This window comes from Rattus norvegicus, chromosome X (assembly GCF_021556685.1).
Source record: "Rattus norvegicus strain SHRSP/BbbUtx chromosome X, alternate assembly SHRSP_T2T, whole genome shotgun sequence".
In the NCBI taxonomy this organism is placed as follows: domain Eukaryota; kingdom Metazoa; phylum Chordata; class Mammalia; order Rodentia; family Muridae; genus Rattus; species Rattus norvegicus.
This window is the reverse complement of record NC_141554.1, coordinates 102,754,256-102,761,774: the sequence shown is the minus strand read 5'-3', so window position 1 is coordinate 102,761,774 and position 7,519 is coordinate 102,754,256. Positions and strand designations below refer to the sequence as shown.

The window sequence follows — 7,519 nt, the reverse complement described above, 5'->3', positions numbered from 1 at the left end:
CTTTGATCCCTGATTTGATTGACTCTATAGCACTTACACTTGCCAGGTTTGCATACTGCTTGTTTCTTGATGACTTCTTGGAATTTTAACATATTATGCAGCTTCCAGTATTGATTTATTTCAATAAAGAAATAATTTCTTTTCTGATTTTTATTTTCAAAATTAGAATATTCAAGATAAATTCAAAATTTTTATTTAGAAGGATGTCTGTGTTTCAGCAAGGGGTTGGCATCATGTTGCTGTCAATTTGTTTTTCTAACTATAAATGTAATATACTGTCCACTCAGAAACTCATGAGAGGGACTGTCAAAATTACACCTGATGAATAAAAATGATGTTACATAGTACTAATAGCCTGGATTATATTTGACAAGAAAATTTCATGAAAAGAGTTCAACATTGGGTCTCCTGCAGATCCCACCCTGAGACTTCCCCTGTGTCCCCTTCCTCAAGGGCTGCCTGCATGGCAGAGAAGATTTAAATAATTGGTGGAATACGCTTGGATGATCTATAAGTTTTAGAAGAAAGAACTGAAAAAATATGTTGTTACTCCATTTGGAAAGCCATCTAATGCCTTAGTTTTGGGAAAGATTACATTGTATACTTTTTGTAAGACAAAAGAGACACCACCATGCCTTCAAAAGTCAACTATCAAGTGAAAAAATGGACCTTAAAGGTAGAGGGCTGTGCATATGTCAAAGTGACCACAGTTTGAAGATCCTTGAGAAAGGCTATCCATTCTAGCAATAAGGTCATCATTGATCAGTTCAATGGTAGTTTATCCCTAAGGCCTCAGAGAAATGATGGAAGTCATTGGTAGAGAAGTGTTTCATATCCCAATGACTGAACGATTTGGTTCCCAACCAGGAGAGGTCCTCATAGAAACAGGTAAGAAGCTTAGACTTCAGATGTAATTCAAATGGGACAATAGTCACAATTGAGGGATTTGTTTCAGTTCATGGGCAGGAAGCTTTATACTCTGCATTTGGGGTGCAGGTGTTATTAATATTACCATTGTTCCAGAAGTAGTGCTTGCTAAGGAGACTAGAATTTGTTATAGAAGCATTGCCATGGCAACTGTTTATGATGGTTGGAAAGTGCATGAAGAAAACAGTGTCAGTTCATGGGGTTTAATGAACATGAAAAAAAATGACAATAAAGACAAAAGTGTAATTCTTACTATCTTATCTCAAATAGAATCAGTGGAACGGTCAGAAATGCTCTGTAACCTAAAGAACACATTACTGTTTTCTGTTTTACCACTAAGATACTAAGACATGGCTGACACAAGACTTTCTACTTCTTTGAGAAATTTTGCTTAAACCAAAATGGGAAAGAGGGGCAGCCATCATGTATCTGCCTGGAAAGAAAGAGTACACTCTGAGAGACTCAACCAAGATCCTGACCCCTATGGGACCCGGAAGGAAAACAGATGGCTGTAGAAATATAAGGGAACAAAGCTGGAGAACACATCAATTTCATTTCTTCCTATTATACCGACAACTAAGACTGGAGAGAACATCCACTTTCATACACTGATAATTGGTTCTGCCAACGCTTGATGCCCCAGTGTGGGGTGAATATCAGGGCAGAGGTAAGAAGGGGTGGGTGGGTGGGGGAACAACCTCTTAGAAGTAGGAGGAAGGGGTGGGATAGGGGGTTTATGGACAGGAAACCGGGAAAGGGGTACCATTTGAAATGTAAACTTAAAAAATTCAATAAAAAGCAAACAAAAAAGAGAATGAATATTAGCTCAAAATGAGACTATATGGTTGTAAATTCGCATCATTATTCCAGAGGCAGTTTTATACCATGCCTCTGAAGTTTAAAAATACTTAAAGTACTTTGGTACGAGAGGGATTGCTCTTGAAGAAGTTGTGGGAGATTCATTCAAAGAATCATATGTAAAGGACATTACCAATCATAGCAAAATATTCGAAACTATAAGTATATTAAAGAAATTAGATCTACTGTGCTAATGTTATACTTAGGCTATATAACAATGTTTTCTCACAAAGAAATGGTCAATCTTTTACTGTGCCTTTTTAAAAGTTTAAGTATAATCAAGTAAAAAAGTTGGAAAACTTAAAATGGACTTTAAGGAATTTGAAACTCTTTTGGTGGTGAAACAAAGATGGCTATATTATAACTATGTTGTATATGTGATTCAAGATAAATCAGGTAACTATCAGCCAAAAAAGTAAATAAAAATGCCATGTGAGGTAAAAGGAGTTTAACATTAATATGTATTTACATATAAATAAATGAAATAAGCTTTTAAAATCTTCGTTAAGTAGGATAATTCTTTGCAGGGCACTGTCTCTTATTTTGCTGAATAACACTAAATAGATGCCCGAATAAATTGATAAAATAGAACAAAATTTTAATGTAACTTTAACCTGTGTACTGCTTAGATAAAGGGTCAGTAAATGTCTTCAACAAAACTATAGAAGAAAACTTCCCTAATCTAAAGAAATAGTTGCCCATAAACATACAAGAAGCATACAGATTTCAGTAGATGGACCAGAAAAGGAATTCATCCCATCACTTAATAGTCAAAACTCCAAATGCACAAAACAAAGAAAGAATATTAAAAACAGTAAGGGAAAAAAGTCAAGTAAAATACAAAGGCAGACATATCAGAATTACACCAGACATCTCACCAGAGACTATGAAAGCCAGAAGATCCAGGGTAGATGTCATAAGACCCTATGAGAAGACAAATGCCAGGCCAGAATACAATATCCAGCAAAACTCTCAATTAACATAGATGCATAAACAAAGATATTCCATGACAAAACCAAATTTGCACAATATCTATCTAAAAATCCAGCCCTAAAACGGATAATAGATGGAAAACTACAACATAAGGAGGGAAACTCTACCTTAATACAAGCGAAAAAGTAATCTTGCAATGAATCCAAAAGAAGAGAGACATATAAACATAATTCCACCTATAACAACAAAAATAATAGGAAGTAACAATTACTAAAATTTAATATATCTTAGCATAAATGGACTAAATTCCCCAAAAAGGCCATAGACTAACAGACTTGATAAACAAAGAGCACACAGTATTTTGTTGCAAACAGGAAACACATCTCAAAGAGAAAGACAGCACTACCTCATAGTAAAAGACTGGAAAAAAACTTCTCAAGCAAATGGCCTAAAGAAATTAGCTGGAGTACCATACTAATATTGAATAAAATCGACTTTCAACCAGAAGTCATCAAAAAAGATAAGAAAGGACACTTCACATTCATCAAAGGAAAATTCCACCAAGATGATCTCTCAATGCTTAATATCTATGCTCCAAATGTAAGGGCACCTACATTCATTAAAGAAACCTTACTAAAGCTCAAATAACACATTGCACCTCACACAATAATAGTAAGAGATTTCAACACCCCACTCTCATATATATATATATATATATATATATATGTATATATATATGTTGATATATATATATATATATGTTGAACAATGCTCTACTCAGTTATAAATTTGTCTAGGAAGAAGTAAGGAAAGAAATTAAAGACTTGTAGAAGTTAAAGAAAATGAAGTAACATCATACCCAAACTTATGGGACACAATGAAAGCAGTACTAAGAGTAAAGCACATAGCTCTGAGTGCCTCCAAAAGGAAACAGGAGAGAGCATATTAATAGCAGCTTGACAGCACACCTAAAAGCTCTAGAATAAAAAGGAGCAAATATACCCATAAGGAAAGGAAGGTAGGAAATAATCAAACTCAGTGCTGAAATCAACCAAGTAGAAACAAAAAGGACTATACAAGGAATCAAGCCAACCAGGGGACAGTTCTTTGAGAAAATCAACAAGATAGATAAATCCTTAGCTAGACTAACCAGAGGTCACAGGGAGTTTATCCAAAATAACACAAACAGAAATGAAAAGGGAGACATAACAACGGAATCTGATGGAATTCAAAAAATCATTAGATCCTACTACAAAAGCCTATATTCAACAAAACTGGAAAATCTGAAGGAAATGGACAATTTTCTAGACAAATACCAGCTATTAAAGTTAAATCAGGAATATATAAACCATCTAAACAACCCCATAACTCCTAAAGAAATAGAAGCAGTTATTAAAAGTCTCTCAACCAAAAGAGCTCAGGAGAAGATGGGTTTAGTGCAGAATTCTATCAGAACTTCATAGAAGACTTCATACCAATACTCTGTAAACTATTCTACAAAATAGAAAGAGATAGAGCACTACCAAATTCCTTCTGTGAATCCTCAATTACATTTATACCTAAACCACACAGAGATACAACAAAGAAAGAGGACTTCAGACCAATTTCCCTTATGAATATTGATGCAAAAATAATCAATAAAATTCTCAGAAACCAAATCCAAGAACATATCAAAATGATCATCCATCACGATCAAGTAGACTTCATCCCAGGAATGTAGGGATAGTTCAATATATGGAAATCCATCAACGCAATCCATGATATAAACAAACTCAAAGGAAAAAGACACATGATCATTTATTTAGATGCTGAGAAAACACTTAATAAAATGCAACACCCCTTCATGATAAAAGTACTGGAAAAATCAGGAACTAAAGGCCCATACCTAAACACAGTTAAAGCAATATATATCATTCCAGTACCTAACATAAAACTAAAATCAGGGACTAGACAAGGCTGTGCACTCTCTCCCTAATTATGCAACATAGTATTGTAAGTCCTAGCCAGAGCAATCAGTCAACAAAACGAAGTCAAAGGGATATAAATTGGAAAGGAACAAGTCAAAATATCACTATTTGCAGATGATATGATAGTATGGTTAATGACCCCAAAAGATCCACCAGAGAAATACTAAGCCTGATAAACAACTTCAGCAAAGCGGCTGGGTATAAAATTAACTTGAAAAAATCAGTAGCCTTCCTTTACTCAAAGGATAAACAAGCTGAGAAAGAAATTAGGGAAATAACACCATTCACAAAAGTCCCAAATAAAATAAAAACCTTGGTATGACTTAACGAAGCAAGTGAAAGATCTGTATGACAAGAACTTCAAGTCTCTGAAGAAAGAAATTGAAGAAGATCTCAGAAGGAAAGACATCCTATGCTCATGGGTTGGCAGGATTAATATAGTAAAAATAGGCATTTTGCCAAAAGCAATAAACAAATTCAATGCAATCCCCATCAAAATTCCACCTCAGTTCTTCATAGAGTTATAAAAAGCAATTTGCAAATTCATTTGGAATAACAAAGAACCCAGTATAGTGAAAACTATCCTCAACAATAAAAGAGCTTCTGTGGGAATCACCATTCCTGACTTTAAGAAGTATTACAGAACAATATTGATAAAAGCTGTATGGTATTGATACAAAAACAGGCAGATAGATTAGTGGAATAGAATTGAAGACCCAGAAATGAATCCACACACCTATGGTCACTTGATTTTGACAAAGGAGGTAAAACCACACAATGGAAGAAAGATAGCATTTTCAATAAATGGTGCTGGTTCAACTGGAGGTCAGCATGTAGAAGAATGCAAATATATTCATTCTTATCACCATGTACAAAGCTTAAGTCCAAGTGGATCAAGGACCTCCACATCATACCAGATACACTCAAACTAATAGAAGAAAAAGTGGGGAAGATTCTCAATCACATGGGCACTGGAGAAACTTTCCTGAGCATATCACCAATGGCTTATACTCTAAGATCAAGAATCAACAAATGGGAACTCATAAATTGCAAAGCCTCTGTAAGGCAATGAACACTGTCAATAGGGAAATCATTTACCAACAAATTGGAAAAATTTATTGACCAATCCTTCATCTGATAGAAGGCTAATATCCAAAATATACAAAGAACTCAAGAAGTTAGTCTCCAGAATGAAATAACCCTATCAAAAATGATGTACAGAGCTATACAATAATTTTCAGCTCAGGAATATCGAATGGCTGAGTAGTACAAAAAGAACTGCTCAACATCCGTAGTCTTCAGGGAAATGCAAATCAAAACAACCTTGAGATCCCACCTCACACCAGCCACAATGATTAAGATCAAAAACTCAGATGACAACAGATGCTGGCAAGAATGTGGAGAAAGAGGAACACTCCTCCATTGTTGGTGGGATTGCAAACTGGTACAACCACTCTGGAAATCAGTCTGGAGGTTCCTCAGAAAATCAGACATTGCACTACCTGAGGACACAACTATACCTCTCTTGGGCATATACCCAAAAGATGCTCCAACATATAACCAAGAGACATGCTCCACTACCTTCATAACAGCCTTATTTATAAGAACCAGAAGCTGAAAAGAACCCAGATGCCCCTCATCAGAAGAATGGATACAGAAAATGTGGTACAACTATACAATAGAGTACTAATCAGCTATCAAAATCAATGACTTCATGAAATTCATATGTAAATACATTGAACTAGAATAATATCATCCTGAATGATGTAACCCAATCACAGAAAAACACACATTGTGTGCATTCACCGATTAGTGGATATTAGCCCAAATGCTCAAATTACCCAAGATACAATCCACATACCACATGAAGCTCAAGAAGGAGGACAGCCAAAGTGTGAATGCTTCTGTCCTTCTTAAAAGGTAGAACAACAATATCCATAGTAGGGTACATGCAGGCAAAGTTTGGAACAGTGGCTGAAGGAAAGGTCACTCAGAACCTATCATATACACACACACAAACACACACACACACACACACACACACACACACACAGAGCCACAAAAACTAGATCAGATTGATAAAGCTAAGTAAGTGCAAGCTTACAGGAGCCAGATATAGATGTCTTCTGAAAGACACAGCCAGATCATGTGAAATACAGAGGGAAATGTTATCAGCAAACCATCGAACTGAGACCGGGATCCCCATTGGAGGAATTAGAGAAAGGATTGAAGGAGCTAAAGGGGCTTGCAAACATGTAAGAACAACAATGCCAATCAGCCAGAACTCCCAGGGACTAAACCACTACCCAAAGACCCATGGACTGACCCATGGCTCTAGCTACATATGTAGCAGAGGTTGGCCTTGTTGAGCACCAGTGGAAGGGGAAGCCCTTGGATCTGCCAAAATTGGAAATGTCGGGCAGGGGTGGAAGTGAGGGTGGATGGGGAGGGGATCACCATTGCAGCAGAAGGGCAGGGGAATGGTTTAGGGAGCTTATGTCCGGGAAACCCGGAAAGGGAATAACATTCAAAATCCAAATAAAAATCCAATAAAAGAATAAAAGAAGACAAAAATATTCAATAGGCATACAGAAGTACATGTTTTTAATACAAAAATAAGGATAACTTTAGCCAAAAATTAATTATTTCTAGTATCTTATTTTATGGTCCAGCAGTATAAATATATAAAAATTAAATTATTTTAAAGAGCACATTGAAATGTGTACCATCAACAGTTTAATTCCATTTCCAATATGGACATGCTCTTTGACTTTGCAAAATTTCACTATAAAGCTACACTAATGGACTCCCAGTTGAAAATATTGTGTTGCACA

At 35.7% G+C, this 7,519-nt stretch overlaps 1 pseudogene; it reads left to right on the top strand.

The window, feature by feature from the left end:
- The first annotated feature begins 382 nt into the window (after positions 1-382).
- Mtap-ps1 (methylthioadenosine phosphorylase, pseudogene 1) lies at positions 383-1,274 on the top strand (annotated as a pseudogene).
- Positions 1,275-7,519: the final 6,245 nt, after the last annotated feature.